Source organism: Bos taurus, chromosome 13, assembly GCF_002263795.3.
Source record: "Bos taurus isolate L1 Dominette 01449 registration number 42190680 breed Hereford chromosome 13, ARS-UCD2.0, whole genome shotgun sequence".
Classification (NCBI taxonomy): domain Eukaryota; kingdom Metazoa; phylum Chordata; class Mammalia; order Artiodactyla; family Bovidae; genus Bos; species Bos taurus.
In genome coordinates, this window is record NC_037340.1 from 13,161,897 (window position 1) to 13,184,159 (window position 22,263).

A 22,263-nucleotide genomic window follows, 5' to 3' on the forward strand; every position below is an offset into this window, starting at 1 on the left:
CAACGTTCAAAACTGTGAGAAATAAATATCTGCTGTTTAAGCACCCCGTCTGTGGTAATTTGTTATAGCAGCTATGAACTAAGACAGTTAGGGGCAGGAGGCTGGAAAATAGCAACGAAAACAACCTACCACAGAGACGGAGGTAAACAGCAGGCACAACACAGCTGCATCATGGAAAAGTCTACAAGGCAGAAGGTGGAATGGCTGGAAGAAGGGAATTCACAGGGCAGAGGGCAAGTAAAAACGTATCTGTTCTATAAATGGGGCTACAACATTGACGGTGCACCTAGAAGAGTCACTGGCACATATGCAGGCATTTAATAAGTATTTGTTAAGCCAAGAAATAATTACTAAAGTCATGGTATAGGGAAGAGGGCGAGACCAAAAGGACCAGAATGATAAAAAGGGGCAACACAAGTTACCACACAGGAAATACAGCATAAAATAGGTTTTCCTGGTGGCTCAGAGCTCTACAGCTCCATAATTAAAATTCCATACAAATTATACCTTTAAAGTTTCTATAAACTATTGTTACTTTGATTACATGATGCCATTTATCAGATGTGAAAATGTCATTATAGCAGATTAAGAGCTTATCAGGCACTAACCATCAGTTGGTGTGTTTATATAACAGAGAGCCTATTTTATTTCTTCTCTAAAACATGATGTCTGAGTCTTGTATCTGCTTGTTTTGAATTATCTCCTTGCGGTTGGAGCCAGTTCTCACAGAGAACACCGTGAAGATGTGGTTAACTACAGGAACGCCACCTGGTCTGCACTGGCATGGGGTTTCTTTCACTCCTCCCGTCCCCATTTCCCTGAGAATACCTGGTCCCCCTGCCTATGACATGGAAATGACACTCCCCCCCCCCCAAAATTTACAGTTTCCTAAGAGACACTGAATCTAAAGGAAATCAACCCTGAATACTCATCGGAAGGATTGATGCTAAAGCTGAAGTTCCAATACTGTGGCCACCTGATGAGAACAGCGGACTCCTTGGAAAAGAGCCTGCTGCTGGGAAAGATTGAAGGTAGGAGAAGGGGACGGCAAAGAAGGAGATGGTTGGATGGCATCACCAATTCAATGGACATGAACTTGGGCAAACTCTGGGAGATGGCGAGAGACAGGGGAGCCTGGCGTGCTGCAGTCCCTGGGGTCGCAAAGTCAGACACGACGACTGAACAGTAACAGAGACGCTGAACTCCTGGAAGATGGGAAATCTTCAATTAAAAATCAGTTTCTAGTAGCCCAGATACACACCATCAACACACTTTGTTCTTCTCAATCCCTAGAGTGTCTTTGAGATCCTTTCTGTAGAGATGACATGGTAACATCAGCGTGACAAAAGAACAGAAAAGATAACACCGCTGTCTTCTCCACCCCAGTGCACCTCCTCCCCATGCATACTATGTTCTGAAGTTATAGTGGATGTTAAAAAATCTCTATCTACATATTTGCATTGCTTGGGCCCATGGTCACCCCCAGTAGCACTGGCATAAAAGTGTAAAGTATAAGAGATATATAATTATCCTTTAGCCTGTAATGAAACTAGCCCGAAAAACTGATATGCAAGTTCCTACTTCAATGACCACAGTTATTACACACACTAAACACTGGTCTTCCACTGAGCGGCTTTCAATAAAGCTTTAAAAACAAACTTGTGACTCTCCAATTATTTTTCTTCAATAATGTGCATTCAGAAGCTCCTAACGCTTACACAAGGAAACCAAACGTGCACGTGGACCGATACAGCAAAGTGGCATCTCCAGGGGTAAATAACTAAGTCCGCGGCCAAAGATTTGAGGTCCAGGTTTCAGGCACTCAGAGTCTGGACTCAAGGATCTCGGAAAGTGCTGTCAGCTCCGATGACATGCTCTTTGTCTGTGTGTCCCACGTCCCCAGCCCAGGCGGGAATTCCAGGACAATTTGCTCAGCTCACTTCCACCCCAGCAATGTTAGTTCTTGAGTGCTCTTCCTTTTCCACGCCATGTGACACACCCTCACCTCCTCTGAGCTGGAAGGAATGCCAGGTGCTGTGGTCATCAGCTCACTGAATCTTGGTTTCTGATTTCAGGGTACTGTAGTCTAATGGAAGAGATGCAACTCGGATGCTGCTCTTGGCTCGCAGGTACAGAATGCCATGGGAGCACAGGGTGCTCAGCGCCGGGGGCAGTGAGGGGTGGGGATGGAATGAGAAGGCAAGGCAGCTGGCTTCCCACATGAAGTGCTCGTTCAGTCGCTAACCACGTCCGACTCTTTGTGACCTGTGGACTGTAGCCCAGACAGGCTTCTCTGTCCATGGGATTCTCCAGGCAAGAATACTGGAGTGGGTTGCCATGTGCTTCTCCAGATCATTTCTTCTTCCTGACCCAAGGATGGAGCCCACATCTCTTATATCTCCTGCATCAGCAGGTGGATTCTTTACCACTGAGACACCAGGGAAGCCCTTACAGAAGGCCCCTCTCCTCCATTTCCATGATTCTGTAAAGCTTTCCATTTTTAATTCCAAAATCAAATTTAGTAAGCGAGTTTCATCGCTGCCAGAAATATTTTAATAAAAATGAACCCAACCCATGTAATTTATACTAACTGTCTGATTTTAAGCCCATAGCTGGGGTTCCAAATGTTAAGAGAGTTTGACATGTGACATTTATACAAAAGGTTATAGCACATTTTGAAGCCATAATCCTTAGGAGGCTGGGATTAGCAGATGATGGATAAACAAGATCCTACTGTACAGCACAGGGAACTATATTCAATATACTGCGATAAACCATAATGGAAAAGAATATGGAAAAATATGTATATGTTATATACATATGTACAACTAAATCCCTTGGCTCTACAGCAGACATTAACACATTGTAAATTAACTCTACTTCAATACAATTAAAAAAACATAACCCTTAAGAAAGAGCATTGAACCCCACCTCTATCTGTAATTTACGTATGATCTCTCTATGGATGAGCATAATATATATGAGATCCCCAGTGCGGCCATGGACATTCCGTCATTTCAGAATTCACTTTGATGACTGTGTAATGCATAATACTAAATCGATCCCAGAAATTCTGTCAGAATTCCTACTGTCCCAGCATCATATCTTTTTTAATGAATTTGCGGTAGAAGAGTAATCACTTTCTAATAGGATTATCTCTACACCTTGCCTAAGTTGACAACTATCCTGTATCAATAACTTAATAAGCCGCACAGTCTGAAAGACCATTCAATTTCACACACCACATACCTCCACCAGCACAGCCTGGTGGCATAGTGCAATGCAAACCACCCTAGACGCATTCTTTATAAGAAGAGAAGCATTTCCCCCCATAAGATCAAAGGCCAGTTCCAAGAGGACTTCACAAAGCCGCCAGGGTGCAGGTGGGGTCGAGGGAAGTCATTTCTCAAGTGAGGCTGGAATGGGTCAATCCCCGCCCACCCCTCAACCTGACCCAGGCTTCTCCTTGCTGGTGTACCTTGGTCCTTCCAGAAGCAGCCATCCCAGCAGCTGAGGATACACAGGATTGTACATGCTTACCTTCAGCATCTCTTACTATTAGAGATGGCAGATTTCTATTGTAGCATGACTATCTACCTAGAGGTCTAGGCACTGTCAAGCAGGTTTTTCTTTTTCCCCTAATTTTACAAATTCCACTAAAAACCACAGGCTACCATCACTTTGGTTTTGCTATAAACCTAACCTCCCGGATAATAAAGGATTTAATGCTTTCCACTTTGCCCTGCTCATTAATTCAACCTGTAGCTTGATTCTTTCTTGCTCTCTACCTTTCTGATTTTTTTTTTTTTAAAGTTTTGGGGCTATGGAACAGAAGCACATCATCATACGAAAGCCAAGTATTACGGCAGATCCACTTCAAAGAGGAGATGGAGATATCAGTAAGAAATGAAACAGTCTAAGCTGGGTGGGGAAGTTACTTGAGCTTGTGAATCATCGAGTCTAATAAATAAATGAACAAACAACGCTTCTTTTTTTTTTTCAGTAAATTACCAAACCCTTCCTAAGATTGATAATGCTCTTAATAAACTGCTGAAAAGGAACTGCAGCCAACTCAAGGTTCTCAGGAAGTAGCCATCACTGAGCAGACAGGCTGGACTTGACTCAAAGCACAGCCACTAGGGCAGAAATACCACTCTCCAAAAGATATCCAGACAGAAACCCAGATCGAACGTTGAGACGTATCTTCCCCTCCCCTTCTCAGGCCAGACGGGTTAGCTGAGGATATAAGCTTTCTAGAAAAGGAAGTCTGACAACGACAAACTGAGAATCAAAGACTGAATAATGCAAGATGCCAAATATCTAGAAGACACGCAATGCATACTTAATGACACAAAAAACTCAGAGCCACAGTGATGCTTCCCTCAGCCACCAGTGGGGAGGAAGGCTAATGTCAAATCCCCAGAGAGGCTGTGCAGTAAAACTAAGAAGGGAACAGACCCTGGGTACCATCTTCTCACCAGACACTGCTCTAAGGAGGCTATGAAAGATCAAGACACCACCAGATGGCAACACAGAGCCAAATATGATTCCCACGTATCTCTCTGAGATGTATAACGACAGTGGATCACAGGAATGGCCAATATATCACTGGAATGTCTACTTTTATGTTTAATAAAAGATAAGATTAGAGAAATAAAAATCGGACCCCACAGAAAGGTAAATATTGAGACGGAAGAAGTTGCTTGTCATTGTACAGAACAGACCCTCAATTAGAAACTGCACTTTTGCTGTGTAAATGGCAAGGGAATGTAATTAACAATTAATAGACACTGCCCTCAATTTAAAGCCTCCAAGGGAAGTAATTAAATTTGGTAGAAGCTATAGCCTCTAAACAAAGATACATCATACAAATACAAAAGGAGACACAGATTTGAATAATAAGTGCAAATCAGAAACAAGGTTTGACTATACAAGGCAGAGAAATGATCCTACAGTTGTTTTTCCTAAGAAATGTTCTCTTCAGGAGACTAGGTGACGAACTTATTTTAATCTGGGCCAAGGTTGGCTATGAATCCTGGCCAATGTTTCTCGAGTACAACCTTGCTTGCAGAGTGTTACGCGTGCAGATCAGACAGCTAGCTTCCTGCCGCCTGAATTAGCCGAACAAGCACCTTTCATATCAGTGTGGGTGTACTTGATACATACAGTGTCAACACCGCTACTGGGGATGGAGACCGCAAACACTGCTCAGCTGGCTGGTCGTGAAATCACATTGCCAGGCAGAATTTGTGTAGCTCCAGAGGGTAAATTAATGCCAGCAACCTGGTTATCAGCAGTCGTAAGCCTGCCTCTCTAAGCTTCTAACGGAAACATTTAGAGAGCAGAAGTGTTACATCTGGCTACAGCTGCACATTACATGGTCCATTGAGACGCAGATGCTGATGGCTGCACTGAATAACAAACAGCTGGGTATAAATGTAAAAAAAAAAAAAAAAAAAATCAGGAAATCGATTTTAAACACACAGATTGCACAAATCCTCTGAAGTTCCAGCAGGGAAGGAGAAAGATGAATTAGCATGGGTGAGGGCAAAAACGCACCCCAGAGACTGAAATTCAAAAACATCAGTGGACACCCTGGGGCCATCATACCTTCACTGGGCTCTCCTGTTCCCATCTCACCGGGGGGGAGGGGCATGAGGACAAAGAAAGCCTGCACCATCAGGTCACTCTCTGGCTCTGCTCATGTGCCAGCTGAACTTTAACAGAACTAATGGAGCCACCAAGTTGAGCTTTCCAGAATGTGGCAGTTATTTCATGAATTTAACAGAGCTGAATAGAAAGGCAGCCCTGTAAATATGGTGTCCACTTCCTCAAATGCCAAATCCATGTGCTGGGGGAACGGTGATCAGACAAAGTTGTGGACGAGAATTTTCAGAACAAGTGGTTTCAGTCAGAAAGAAACAATCTAATGAGCTAGTCCATCCCAAAGTGCCCGTACAAATGCATTAGAAACAGCGAGCAAACTTCTGTTCAATTCTGAAGAACTTTTCTAAGGATTTAAGCAAGGGAACAGGTCAGAGAAAATAAGGCTGGAAGTTGCTTTTTTCTGAATGTTTCAAAGCATGGATAACCCTTTTTGTGGAAAGGTTTGGGTTAGTCCTATGTATAGACTTTTAAAAGCTGGCAAACATGTTTATATTTAAGAAAGCTAGTGAGACAGGACCAAACATGAGAAGGGGACCACGTAATTTATCATCAAATATGGGACACTTTTTAGAGTGAAAGGCAGATGCTACTGATGATGACGCCAGTATGACAGGTGCAACTGGCAGAATCTCCAGAAACCGGGGCACATACTCATTGTGTCTTGAGTCCCAACTGGAGGTCATATCTTGAGCTACTGGTAAGTGGCTGCTAGGACACTGGCTTATTTTCACACTACATGCCAGCTTGGTCTCCAGATTCTAGATCAAGCATAAATTCAAGAGTCTGTCTACAGGAAGCTGAAGGTGCAAAAAGTTGGACAGGATAAAAATCCAGATTTCTCTGCTTGCACAATTAATTCTGTGGATCACACCTGATCCAACTGGACCTAATGGAGTGGGTAGGGCACTATTACTCTCGCAGCTTTTCTTTTTTTAATGGGAAAGAACTGCAATATTACATGTTACAGTGAATGTTTCCCCCATCTCTCAAGCTGCCTGGCTTCTACAGTCCAAGTGGCCAAGACCATAAATGTACATGCATATCACCACCAAGAAACCACGTTTCCTCCACTTAATGCCCTTAGTAATAATATTTTTAAGAACTCCAGGAAGGATGTATGTATAGCAAAAAAATTGAGGCAATATCATATCATATTCCCCTCACCTGATCCACAGGATGATGAACAAAGGTCTTTAGAAAGACAAAACGGTTATATTTTTATTTTCCAACAAGAAAATCCTTTACTAATCTTGGCAGAACCCAAAACAAACAATGCAGAGCCTTCTTCATCTTAAACCTGCATTTCCTTGAAAAAGAAAGAAACTGATAGACAAAACCTCAGAGTAACCAAGTGTTTAACTTAAAATATGAACTACTGTTAACACTCCATAAAATTCTGTAACACCTAGAATGAGCAGCAACCAGCCAATACATTAAAGGCTGACACTCAACACAGGCTGCAACTCTTGTTCACGGGCAGGAATTTTAGAGCTAAAGAAACACACGCAGATTTCAGCTGAGAAAATGTTTAGAACTGATTGACTCAGCCAATGAATAGGTCAGTGGTGACTCACACATCCTCAACTCCTCAGCTGTCCAACTTAATTTTAACCATTCAGTGTGCAGCACAAACTGTACAACGGCCACGTCCTTTCTGACTCGCGCTCGAGCGACTACGCCACAGTGGAATCAATTTGCTATTGCGGCAGCAAACAAGAAACCCCGAGAATTAGATAACTTTAAAAGCTAATTTACTTTGGTTCTAGGCTAATTAAATTTCTTAAAGTAAGTTTTGCTGATTGGTTAAGAACCCAAGCTATCAGAAGCCCAGGCACTTAGAGACATAAACACATAACCTGTCAAAAAAGCACGCTGAATGTGGGAGAGTGTAATTAAACAAAGGGAATTGATGAAATACACAAACTGAGTTGCCCTCACTTACACCTCACAATCTGGCAATTATATTATAGAGAATGGCCAGGTCTCAGGATTTCCGCTGCCACAAAAGTGTCAACAGCTGCAACAACCCCTTTAGATTTTTTAAAATGAAATAAAAAAAAAGTCACACACACACAATCTTGTTGATTCATTGTATTACACATAGAAAGCATTTTACTTGGACTCCCAAATTATCTCATTTCATCTCTATGAATGTTAAAAACATGGTAACTTTCATATTACAGTATAAAGTGGTCTATCCATATCCCAACTGTACACACATTTGAGTTTATAATTTATGTCAGAAAAGGTAACACAATATGTGTGTGTTACAATACACTATGACAGACATGTGTTTTCACCTTCTAGAATCTTTACTTGCACACACACACACACGAGCATCCAGTTCACCAGGTATACACCAGAACTAAGTGGATTCCAACTGCCCACACTTTAATTATGACCTGAAAAATGCCTCTTTGATGACACTGGGGTCCTACCTGTCAGGGCAGAACTCGACAGAATCAGGAAAGGTCTGTGGGTTTCCTGGGAAGCCTGACCCAAGTGTTTGTCCAGCTCCTTTTCTGAATTAAAGCACCCCAATGATTTTTTTTTTTCAGTTTTGCAAAGAGTCTGAACTCTACTAGAGCCGAGACAGTGAATTGTGGTTTTGTGAACCATGTCAGTGACAAGTTTAATATCCTAGAAACAAATTAACAATAACGTCACTATAATTTCTTACTCCTGTTTGCCTTCCATCCAAAACCAAGGAATACTTTCTATTTCATGGGTTCCCTGAATTTTCGGATGCTAATCAACAATGAGCAAAGTACTATGGTCTCACATGTCAGATTCTCTCTCTTTTTTAATTCCATGTGGTTTAAGTTCTCAGTGAAAATAGATTGGGGGGGTGTCTTATCTTGAGTCTAGAAGAATGAGGTTGGCCAGGATATTTTTCTTGTCCCATGGCCAGGTTCTAAGACCAAGGCAAAGGTCTAACTTGCAGTAGGTCCCCATGGAGGCAATTTTATTTTTAAATTGCACCCTAGGTGGGAATAGAGGCAGCCTGAAGACAATGTGTCCGAAGGATGTAACAGTATCTACCCCAGGAAAGCAACAGTCTCTTTTATTTCAACCAACTCCCTCAAAGCGGCCCACCATTCCTTGGATCTAAATCAAATCGTGGCTTCTGGATATGACATCCTGGAAACAGAGGATTTGTGAGTGGATCCTGCCACTGTGACAGAGTTGACAATGGAGCCGGCAGAGCACTAAAAGAGTAATAACATTTTCCTCCAATTTTATGATCATCGTTGGGAACCCAGCACTTTGACAAAGTGTTCAAACATCAGAGAAAGGAGCTGGTATCATGTCGTTTGAGAGCCACAGTATTGGGCCTTATAGTCTGATTTCTGAAAGCCTTATAATGAGGGTGGAGTGGATATACATTCCATTCTTTGGCTGTATTTTTGTTCAACAAAGCCTGCAATTTTCAGTCACTTGAAAATGTAATTATAGATAATGTTTGCATCAGTAGCAAGAATACAATAACCACACGGGGCATGAAAACTCCACTCCAATCACGTCCTCTGAGGTTACAACGTGCCTCCTGCCAAGAATACAGGCATTGCGACAAGCTGATATCTGGTATGAAATGATGTGTGGGTTAGACAGACCCAGGCCTGAGTTCTACTCTTAACTTTCCTGTTACTGGTTCTTCTACTCTGGGTATCTACAGAGGAAACACAGTCTCTGATGTGCTGAAAACCCAGAGTCCCATCAAATGTTTATCATTGTTTAGTTGCTAAGACATGTCTGACTCTTTGCGACCCCCGTGGACAGGCTCCTCTATCCATCAGATTTCCTAGGCAACAATACTGGAGAAGTTGCCATTTCATTCTCCAGGAGATTTTCCTGATCCAGGGATCGAACCTGTGTCTCCTGCATGGCAGGCGGGCTCTTTACTGCTGAGCCACCAAGGAAGCCCTCCACTGTTTACACACTTGAGCAAAATGCTATGAAAAGGTCAAAAGAGCACTGATATTTGAAAGGGACCAGGGACCACGCCTAAGTTGGTTACGGCTGTCAATCATTTAAAACCCATGTGTTACCTTGTACAGAGACACTTATTCTATTGCAGACTTCTCTGGCCCATTTATGAAGAGGGGGCAAAACCGCAAGTTAACTACAGAAAGGACACAGCAGCAAGTAACCACTTGAGGGGGACATCGGGGACTGAATGCCATGCAGGAGTCTTTTTCTAATTCACAAGATGACATGCTATGGGCTGAAAGCACCCTAAGAAGGCCAGTATTCCTCTAAATCAGGTGCAAAAATCAAGAAGAAGAAATTAAATGGGGGTGGGATGCCAGGTGTCTAATGAAATCCCCCAAACAAATCTCTTCCTGGAAGACACAGTTTCTTCAATGAACAATAGAGAGCTACGTTGGCTCCCTGGTGGCTCAGATAGTAAAAAATCTGCCTGCGATGCAGGAGACCTGGGTTTGATCCCTGGGTCAGGAAGATCCCTTTAAGAAGGGAGTGGCTACCCACTCCAGTATTCTTGCCTGGAGAATTCCACAGACAGAGGAGCCTGGAGGGCTATGGTCCATGGAGTTGCAAAGAGTCCAACAGGACTGCCCGACTAACACTTAACATTCAATGTTAACTGCTTCCGGATCTCAGCTTTAAGAAAGACCCTGCCTCTGGCATTAAGGGATCTCAGTTTTGCTACGGTGACCCTTTCTTCTAACACTTGCCTTCTGGGCTCAGAAGATGAAATAAAATCAAGAGCAAGCAATTTATGTGAAAGAGTATAAAAAAAGTGGGTTATAATTATTTTTGTTGTTCAGTCACTAAGTCACATCTGACTCTTTGCAGCCTCGTGGACTGCAGCATCCCAGCATCCTCTGTCCCTCACTATCTCCCAGAGTTTGCCCAAATTCATGCCCATTGAGTTGGTGATGCTATCTAACCATCTCATCCTCTGCCGCCTCCTTCTCCTTTTGTCTTCAATCTTTATTAGGTCACAGTTAAGAAACTATTTCATACTCAGGATCCACATACTCAGCAGCCAATTCTCCAATGTGTCTGAAATTCAACCTGATACGTGCCTTCATTTTCTAGAACTTCCTTTCCTCCTCTGCAAAACAAGAACAAGACAACTTATGTTGCCAACGTTTTCTGAGGATTACTGATGGTTTATACAAGTCCTAGCTTCATGGCTGGGCTGTTAGTACATCCTAAATCAAGAAGAGCAAATGTCACAAAATATTTCGGAAAGCACATCCACAAAAAGGCAACACTCTTTAAAACGTCAGAATTATGAGAAACACACTAAAAACAAGTATTCCGTCGTCAAAGAATTATAGTTTTGTTGATGCCAGAAAACATTTTCTTTGGCTTCTGGGAAGACATTGTTATTTTATTGAACAGAAAATACAAAATCAATTTGGATCAAAGTACATGTTCTGAGTAGATCTGAAAAAGTCATAGAGACCAGATCAAAGCCATTCCACGGCTCCTGAGGCTGATAAGAGTCCAATTTTGAAAACTACCATATGACCCAGCAATCTCACTACTGGGCATAAACTCTGAGAAACCATAATCAAAAAAGACACACAGAAAAGACACATGTACCCCAATGTTCATGGCAGCACTATTTATAACAGCTAGGACATGGAAGCAACCTAGATGTCCACTGGCAGATAAATGGATAATTAAGTTGTGGTACTTATATACAACAGAATATTACTCAGCCCATACAAAGGAATGCATCTGAGTCAGTTCTAATGAGGTGGATGAACCCAGAGACTTTTATACAGAGTGAAGTTAAGTCAGAAAGAGAAAAATATCCTATATTAATGTATATGTATGGAATCTACATATAGCACTGAAACATATACATTACCATATGTAAAACAGATAGCCAGTGGGAATTTGCTGTATGACGCAGGGAGCTCAAATCTGTTTGCTCTGTGATAATCTAGAGGGGTGGGATGGGGTGGGAGGTGGGAGGGAGGGGACATATGTATACCTATGGCTGATTCATGCTGATGTATGGCAGAAACCAACACAATATTGTAAAGCAATTGTCCTCCAATTAAAAATAAATATAAAAAAGTACAATTTTGGTCACTTTTTATGACAGCTGGACACTAAGTCTTGGCCCAACTGAAAGGCTGCCTACAAAGTGAATTAGATGTCTTAAACGCTGAGAAGATAAAACGTTCCAATTGCAAAGAACTCATCAATTTGTAAAGAAACAGTTGTAGAATCTGTAAGGCAGCCCCTTTTCAAAAGCTTCTGCCAGCTTTCACCCACGGACCCCATGTTCCTCCCCTAATGATCTCAGAATCAACTGTCATCTCTGATAGTGCCTGAGTGCACCCTCATGCAAAGTGGTCTGCGACAGGAGGCAATGGAGTTTTGGTTTGGGAGGTTACGTTCATGACCTGGGGGTGTCTCACTGGCAACGTCACTCCCTTGACCAGAGTGGGTGCCACGTGGCCCCTGACATACCATGGAGGACATCCCTCAGTCAATGGACTCAGAGGAGGCGCCAGGCTTCCCAGCTGAATCTGATCATAATCCATCAACTGACCTATAACCATAGGAACAACTGACCTATAACCTTCAACTGGCTGCAACTCTGGCTTTTTAGGACTTCAAGGACCCTATCCACTGTGTCAGGAGAAGTAAGGGCTTGTGTAATTAGAGCAGAAAAGCAGGATGAACTGTGTGGCTAGCTACCCACCTCCACCCACTGTGCCAACTCCTAAAAGATCACTCCAAGTCCTTTTCTCCTTCAGAGATTCTTGGCATTTTGTGGCCTGAGACCCTCATGAGGCCAGCAGGCAATGGGGGCCTACAATACTCATTTCCACGTTCACATCATAGTTGGGTTTCTGCTGGGGTTAGGAGTCCCATCAGGTGAGATGAGCAGCTGAGGCTCCTCCCATAAGAAAATCAAGATCTATTCCAGCTGGCGTACAGATTGGCTTTTCCAAATATACCTATGGGGATACTGGAGGGAGATATTGCTTTTTGCTTCACCTCATTCCAGAATGCAAGGTCTGACCACAAATACACAGCTGGAACATGATCTGTATTTTATTTCTCAATCATCGAGCAGAAAGAGAGAGAGAGAAAAACAAAAACAAAATCAGTCTTCTTAATGTGATCCTGTCTGAAAGTTTATATGGGAGCAATATTGCTTTATGGGTCTTCAGCCAAGATGTTAGAGCATGAATGCTCTGAGGGAGAAGACATTAACTGGTCAGTTGTAATGAAGTTTCCCTGTGTTTGCTTCTCCCAGGAAAGGCAGGTGAACTTTGGTCAGTCTTAAGTAACACAAAGCTGTAAAATATTCAGGTTGTCATCCCTCTCTGGACATGAGCTTCAAACAATCCTGGGGCACATGTAAGGAAGTGTACCTGAGTCTCCTTATGTTCTACATGAGGAATCTTGACAAGTCACCTAAAACTAGAGGGGGGTGTGGGACAAATCAGGAGACAGGCCGGGAGAAGGCAGGAGACTCTTGTTTAGGAAAAGATGCTCATCCTTCAAGGATGACCTTCCAGCCACTGGTGGAGAGATCCTGCAGCCACATCCTTGGTGGTGCCATTCTGCTACACACAGCAGCTCCTGATGCAGGGCAAGTGTCCCCAACAAGCAGAAACGATCCAAGAGGAAATTCTAACTCAAGACTAAGACCCATGCACAGACAACTGAAGTTACACGGTTTCTATATGAAGACCAACCTTTACTCAAATCTTCTTGAGAGAAAAGAAAATTCTGTGGGAGGGGCTCAACTAACAGGAAAAAAATGCTCTAAGTCTCCTCTGCAATGACGTGTTTTGTGAGGGGCCTGAAAATACCAGAAGTAAAATATCTGCTCTGTCCTGACTCTGTCCGTTGTCAGATGAATGGGTAACTAGGTGATTGTGTGTGTGTGTGTGTGTGTACTAGGTGGGGTGTGTGTGTGTGTGTGTGTGTGTGTGTGATGGAATATCACTTAGCCATAAAAAGGAACAAAACTGGGTCATTTGCAGAGACATGGATGGACCTAGAGTCTGTCATACAGACTGAAGCAAGTCAGAAAGAGAAACATCACTCTAGGGTTGCTATATTCCACATGTATTACTAATGCATATATGTGGAATCTAAAAAAAATGGGACAGATGAACCTATTTTCAGGGCAGGAATAGAGAAGCAGACACAGAGAATAGACACAGGGAGACAGTGGGGTGGGACGAATTAGGATATTGGGATTGACATTACAGACTACCATGTGTAAAATAGAGAGCTAGTGGGAAGCTGCAGTACAGCTCACGGAGCTCAGCTCGGTGCTCTCTGATGACCTAGATGGGTGGGGTGAGGGATCTGGGGTGGGAGGGATGTCCAAGAGGGAGGGAATATATGTATACAGACAGCTGATTCGCCTTGTTGTACAGCAGAAAATACAACACTATAAAGCAATTATATTCAAAACCAAAATAAAACCTGTTCGGAACTGCTCTAGTAATACAGACAAGGAAGAAATACCGTCCATCAGTACATGCTGGCATCGACCCTTTGCCATTGAAGAGCAATAGAGAAGTAGGAGGAAAATATGGGCTTTCTGTGAAGAGAAAGCAGCACCCTGACAGGTCTCACCAGAATGTAAAATGAAGAGGACTTAACTGCTACTGTCTTGACATGGAGTTGCCAGTTGTGTTAACTAGCCATCAGGTTTTCCCTAAGGAACTCGTGTGCTGCCTTTGACTCCTGACGCTGAGGCAAGATGGCAGGGTAGACCACAGGAGTCACAAGGAAGGATGCTACCAGCACAAACTGAAGGGAATAATTGCAGCTGGAGGCCTCCTGGTGACAATTTTGAGAAGGCAAACACAGCTGCAGCAGAGCCAAATATAGCAGGCGAAGACAATGACATCCATAAAGTTAATCACTCCGAAATATGCTGCCCTTCTGCCCAACCAGAAAACTCAACACCCCTTCTATAGTCTAGGAAGTCAAAATACAGTTCTATGCACAGAAACACCAGCTGTGCCAGTGGAACCTACTGCAAGTGATGGCCAAGGTGTTCAGGTGCTGCCCTTCTCAAGGCTGCAGTTCTGAGAACGGTGTTATGGACGCATGTGGCCCCCTCTCTTGAAATTCAGAAAACTCCTCAGAAGAAGGACAATAAATTGGGCTTAGAGAAGCCCACTGGAAGACTCAGAAAAGAATGCAAAAGATACGTATCAGGAAGACCTAAGAAAGGTAGAAAACTTTAGGAAGAGCTATTCTGTTAATGACCTAGAGAAGATTCAGCTGAGTAAGAGCACGGAACGACTATCCATTAGTCCACGACCAAAAGCTTTCCTTCCTACACTTTTTCCTATCATCTTTCTCTTTTATTATTCCCCTAAGATTTCCCCCCTCCCCCAAGGAGAATATGAAACATCAGATTTCAGCCTACATTGGCGTCATTTGTGTGATACCCAATGTCTTACTCTGGAGATGTACAGAGAAAACAGCTAGCGTCAAGGTGTGCATGTGTGCTGAAGAAGGTTTATACCAATTTATCCCTGTACAGGTCCATAAATCTCCTGTAGCTTTAGCCTTTTCAAGATGTTCAGTTGATGTGCTGGAATCCCACTAGACGTGAGATTTCAAAGTCTCCTTTCAGCAGCAATAGGAAGCTATGGGATAACAGCTATGGGATTACAGCCCCAGCCACGTCTACCCAAGAAAATATTGATGGAGGGTCTACTGATATGCTTCTGTGAAGACCCTTTCTTCCTACCCTAAACCTGTAAGGTCTTGATATGAGCAACATCTCAACGGCAACTGAGAAACAGGAGCGGTCCCCAGGTCTGAGGACTTTGCAGCAAGGAGAGAAAAGTCACTCAACCGGGTGGGAAGGGTCTCAGCTTTTCACCCAGAAGGTGTGACAGGTCCATCGCAGTGACACTTTCTTCACCTTTAACAGAAGCTGCTCTGAGCTTCTGGGCCAAAGAGTCAAAACAACGTTCGAAGAACTATTTCCAGCAGTGTCACTAATACTTCATAATTTTTAGAGACAAAGCCCATTAAATGGAAGGTATTTTAAGAAAGTGAAGAATTATGCAAAGATAGTTTTCCAAATAGATGTGTGTGTGTATATATATATACGCATACATTTATTTATATGGGGTCATGACTGAACTGAACTGATACTTAATATATATGTGTGCATTTTTATATATGTAATTTATATATAACTTATATTATATATAGTTACATGATATTGAGCCTACATAATTATAAATATATAATATAAATTATATATATATATGTATGTGTGTGTGTGTGTACATTTGAAGGCAAAAGAAGAAGTGGGGGGCAGAGGATAAGATGGTTATATAGCATCACCAACTCAATGGACATGAACCTGAGCAAAGTCCAGGAAGATAGTGGAAGACAGAGGAGCCCTGCACACTGCAGTCCATGGGATCACAAAGAGTTGGACATGACTTGGCAACTGAGCAACAATACATATATATATATATATATATCTCTCTCACCTATATCTACATACGTATGTCTTTATACACGTGTGCACCCATTTTTACACACATTTACAACCAGGTGAACAACAAAATATTTTGCTCTTTTAGCCTGAAGGATCAGCTGATTTTGTCACATAAATGTGGTACAAATTTCCTGCTATAGGAGGAGACCAGGAGACAGGAAGACATCATTCAAGGAAAAGGATCTAAAATACCATCTTAAAATTTAATGAGCCCAAGTCTGGCTATGAACTTCTTTGTGAAAAAGCACGAAAATGAAGCCCCTTCAGCATAAAAACATTGAATTTTCGATCGTAGTATGCAAGCTGAAGAACTATCCTGTTCCATGAAACTCAAAAACAAATTTTTTTCAAAAGCTGTCCACAAGTGATATCAAAATGTCAGAGAAATCAGCTGAAATTAAATGCATTCTCTGAGGAGTGAGTCAGCACCATCATCTGTGACCCCTGGAAGTCTTCAGTCCTGTTTGAGTCTATAAATGTCAGGCAAATGGGCTGGGGGAACTTGATTTCTACGATCATAACAGACAGAATCATAAACAATCTCACAGAGAAAACCAACCACCGATTTCTTTAATTATTAAGACTTAAAATTCACACACTGCCCGTACCCCATTTTTAAAGCACTATCACTATTAAAAGAACCCTGTTTCTACCTGTTTAACTTCTGCTGATGGAAAGGGGGCACACACCATTTAAACTGAGGTCTCTTTCAAACAGATTTCTTTATTTAAAAATCTGACCTTAAGTAGAAGGCCACATGAATCTGGCAGACAAGTTGAGAAGAATAAACTAAAATGATATTTTCGTCTAAATGCAGCCTAAACTTGATTTACATATATCTTTAGGAGGGGAAATTAAAAAATCTGGGTCTGATAATTTGCCAGCAAGTTGGCTCTGAGGCATTCATTCAAATGGAGGAATTAAAATTTAACCAAAACCCGAAATTTGTACTCATCTGTCATTTTGAGAACCATATGATTACATATTTATTAGCATTTCATTTTAAAGCATCAGCTGATTGTAAAGCACCACTCTCGGGATCCGAACATAATATACAATCTGCAGTTCATAAAACAGACTGCTCATAAAGCTCCACGGGTAACAATGTGAACATGTACATCCCAAATACGCTCACAAGGGATTTCAACACATAAGTGGAACTGTACTTCTATAAAACTAGTTGGAGCAATCCCTTTCCATCACGGTTTAGAACAAACGGGAAGAGTGAAGCCGCTGAAAATCCCCTGTACGCTTCCCCCTCATTCTTCTTAACAGTCCTTTCAGAAGAGTCTGAAGCTTACAGTAAATGAAAAAGACATTCCCAGGAGGAGATGGGGGGTTTCCATCCCTTCACATCTAGATTCAGAGCATGAGAATATTGGATGGCACAATTAAACACTGATGATGCTAAAGGGGAATAATTATTTTACAATTACCTGCGAGCATCACATTTACCGTGCTAATTACTTTTTGTTTCCCACCAAGGTTTTTCCAGGAATGTGCGGCACTGTCTCCCTTCAAGTTCAGCAAGAGCTTTTTCTTGAGGAAAAATAAAAATGCATTTTCTGCACCGCTACACAAGTAGCACACCGCCGAGGCTGGCTTCCTTCTATCACCTGCTCCACCCGGACCGTGGAAATACACACAGAAGGGCACGAGAACAGGGAGGGGCTGATGAGCTGGAGGAGAAGGGGACGACAGAGGATGAGATGGCTGGACGGCATCACTGACTCGATGGACGTGAGTCTGAGTCAACTCCGGGAGCTGGTGATGGACAGGGAGGCCTGGCGTGCTGCGATTCATGGGGTCGCAAAGAGTCGGACATGACTGAGCGACTGAACTGTATGAGCTGGAAATCATTTGGACTTTACAAAGCCTCTCTTCTGCAGTTTTGTAGAACAAATATGACACTGAGAAATAGCTAACTCTTCATGACGGCCTAATCTGCCAGCCCAAAGCAAAAACCGAAGCCTCCTCTGAAAGAAAAAAAAAAAACTTCCGGTATTAATACTCTAAATGGGAAATAAAGATTTTTTAAGTTTGGAGGTTCAGCATGGGAAGTGAAAAAGACATCAGTGACTTACTGATTTCTCACTGGGCTGCCTGCCACGTACTGAAAATCCCGAGGTTTCCCAGTGAAATGCAAATCAGGTAAGAGATTCTGATAGTATTGACAACTGCGAGGTCCGTCTACCATTTACTACAGTGACATCAGACCCCCATGATACATGACTTAATATAAAAGCCTCAATGACAAGAGAAGGGGGGCTGAACTTGTAAGAAACAAAGCTACGAGAAAGGAGTAAGGAGGAATGAAAAATCTGAGGATTTATGTTAAAAAGGGAAGGAGACTGCTGTTTTTTATCAAAAGGCAAATATGCTATTATGATAGTGTTGGGGGGGAGGGGCCACTGGGATGGAAAACATTCTTAATGAGGCTATGAAATCTTAATCACTGGGTTCATATCTGAAAATCTTATCTTCTTTTCATCTTATCTTGCAAGGTTCTTATTCCTCCCAGCTGACCACATCTCATCAACAGATGCCAGAGTAATCTCAATCCAGCAAATTACAATTAAACAGCAACACTCAGTTAAAATAATACCTCTAACCCAGATCAAAGATAACATTAGTGTTCTAAATGCCAACATGGGAGGAATTTTCGGTTTCAGAAAGCAGTTGATACTGAGATAGGCACTCAGAAATCCCACCTGAAAATACTTGTTTAAAAATTTCCTTAAAGTACCATACACACCATCCTTATTTTAGCGTCTTCATGTTTTAATTTCCTCTTATGTCTATCAAGGAATTGGGTGACAAATCTCAGCACTGTATTTTATTATTATTGGTAATGGCATTTTCCAAAAAACTTTAAATGCCATCTGAAAAAAAAAAAAAAAAAAACTCAAGGCTTTTGACTTTTATCTTGCTGGGATTTGGTAAACAAAAAGAAAAGTTTTAAATTAAAATGTATTTTCTTTAGTTCATGAGCTCATGGAATAACTGTGAATTTAAATCAAACAAGTGTGATCAATTCACTAATTTGAATCAAATTAGAGACTCAATCCTAAATGATAGGCATGTATCTCCTATAATTCTCCACCATTCCCAACAAAAGTTCTGTCCTCTCTTCTCTCTGTATCAACTCATAAACATGCATTTATATAATACACACACACACATATATACATATACACACACAAGTGAACCACAGCTTCACCATTTACTGCCTGTACAGCATGCACAAGAATGTAGTCTATTCAAACATCATCTGTGAAATGGGTGCAACAGCCACCACCCTTACAGCGACCATGAAAGCCTAAGTACAGTGTCCTGGTACACAGCAGGCATTCAATGAATGACTCCTGTGTTTGTCCTTTCAGTGGGGAGAGGGAAGCAGTAATAACACTGCCTTCTTGGACTGGTCCCACTGCTCCTCTAATGGTTTCCTTATCTATAGAACAATGAGGTCTGGTTTAACAGCTTTCACAATGATGTCCCTAGAACTGCCTTCCAGTTTAATTAGACCCATATAGATATCTTTCAGGTTATCCCGACTTGGGAGCACTCCACAAAAAAAAAAGGTTAATGCACCAAGTTGACTCAGGGTAACTTTTTTTCTTTGTCAGTAAAGTTACTCACCAAATGTGTGGGGGAGGAAGATTTCATTTTAATTTACTGGTGGTTTCTCCTCAGCATCTTACTCTTAACATCACAAATCTGAACTAATACTTAAAAGGTGCGCTCATAGATTTTTCCACTTCTGATTTCTCAGTTCCAAGATAGCATCTCTTAGATTTTGTTTAAAATTTGTTTAAAAATTCAAACACATTAAAAAAAAAAAAACCTGATGCATACATATGATCAGTCAAAAGGTGAAACAAAGAAAAAATCCCCATCTCCAACTATAATCCAAAACCAACTGCCCCAGTTTAAAAAAGGATTTACAATATCAGTTCTGGTGTTGTTTTCATTATGCTCTGTTGCAAATGACATTCTACAGTCACACAAGAACAACAAAAGTTTGATAGTTAAGATCATTTAAAGATCTATTTCCATGTACAGTCTTGATGTCGAACACTGAAAACCCCAGGACTTTGAAGCCCAAGTCACAACAATTCTATACCCACTACAGAGCCTTAAACAATCCGGCTCTTTAAACGCCTGATGGCTCATGGGGCCATCAAGCATAATCATCTACCTCAAAAGCTATCTGTTCATCTGCCTTGAGGACTCAAACATATTACATCTTGCAAACTTATCTAATAGATTCTTGTGGGAGAACGCCATTGAAAATATGTGGCACAGATTTAGAAAAATCAACACCAGAAAAGCCCTGTGTTTTATATAAGTTCTTTTTAGGAACAGGCCAATATCTAGCTCATGGCATTTTAAGTCCAAATGTCAACAGACCATAAAAGACAACGGGTCCAGAAAACAATAAACCCGCACCACTACCCTCTCAACTGTCTGAATGTGGCAATAAGATACACGTGGAGGTGAATTTCAAGCATTTTCAACTTGTCATATTCCTTCCCACGCATCCCTATTCCCCAAAGACTGACTCTAATGTGAATTAATTACAAACTCTTAAGGAAAACATGCTACAGTACTCTTAGGGCTAAGGAGACATAAAATCGATATTTTAGAAACAATAACATTATTTACAAATCCTCTATTTTTTCTTTTTTTTTAAGCTTTAATTAAGCTAGAGTTGAAAAAGATTTTGAAAACTTGAGTTTAACTCAATAATCTAACACATGGAATAACTAACACACAAAGAGAAATGGGTTGAAGTTATAGTAGGATCTTCAGAGCTGACTCCATCCTTAAGACAAAAATGCTTTATTCAGAGTAGTTTGCGCCAGTCACATTCAACCACTAAATGAAAATGATAAATTAAATTTTCATAATTAATAATTTAACTGAAAAGAGAGAGCATCTTTCAGAGGCCATTAACACTTTGCACTCAGAGAGTATTCTTAGCAGGTGACCATCAATTGCACAATCATGACCAAGAAAACCTTTGGTTCGGCCCTGACACGCTAAGGAGCAGAGGAGAAAACACACAGAACTTTCAAATTAGCTAACTATGCAAACTTGTGTTGAATGCCTATAAAGGTAGCTATTTTTTGTGGGGGGAGGGGGAGAAGCCAGCAATCTCTCAAAACAAATATCATGGGAACGGTACTAATCAAGATTAACTTCACAGAGAAAACTGCCAAAGGGAAATTCAATATTTTAATTTACATTATCTGATTATCTTAGTTGGACAATGAACTTGACCACGTGTAAAAGCAAGTTAACATTCTTAATATCGACAAGAAGGACAATTCACATTTAACAGATTTTCATCCCTCTCCTCACCTTTTTTTTTTCCTCCTAAATCCTAGGGGCTCAAATAATTGGCCACTGCGGAGCTTCTCAAGAATCTCTCAGCTCATAACATTTAACATCCTAGAAAAAGAATCTAGCACCGTAGGGGAAAGTTAGTTGCCAGGGAAATGGATCATAAAGCTCGGAATGGCCTGAAAATTGCAACGGATACAGCAAAGTGCCAGAAAGAATATGAATGTTATCTAGGGGTGCGTACAATAGGAAACATTTTATACGTACTCTTACCAAGGAGAGCAGTCCCTTTTTCGCTCGATTAATTGTAGCTTAGATTCACTATCACATTTCTTGCCTGATAAGAGACAACTGTGTATATTCCAAGCCTGAAATGGACACAGACCTTTCATCCCCACTCCTGGCAACCTTCGAGGCTATCTTTTCAAACATGCCTGAAATACAAGCAGATCCTATTGCCTCCAGAGTGCCCCAGCTGATAAAAGTAACTTTCCTATCAAGACTAATGAGCCCCGAGAAAACTGAGGCATACTTTCCTTTCTTAAGGAATCCCAGCTCTCGACCTCTCCCAATAAACTCTACTCTAGTTTGACGACGTGTAAAACAACCACAATCACATTAATTATTAAATTACAGGCTGCATATCAGACAAACCACCGTGATTACGTAAAAATTATGTCTAATTTCTGCAGAGTACACCTGGCTATTTTAATGTTTTGTAATTATCTCCTCCTCCTCCTTCCCCCCCCCCC

The 22,263-nt window shown here is 41.5% G+C and overlaps 1 protein-coding gene across 6 annotated transcripts in view; it reads right to left on the minus strand.

Annotated features, from left to right (window-relative positions):
- The window catches only part of CELF2 (CUGBP Elav-like family member 2), a 557,440-nt gene that overhangs the window by 294,146 nt on the left and 241,031 nt on the right, over positions 1-22,263 (minus strand). The gene's annotated exons all lie outside the window — the stretch shown is intronic.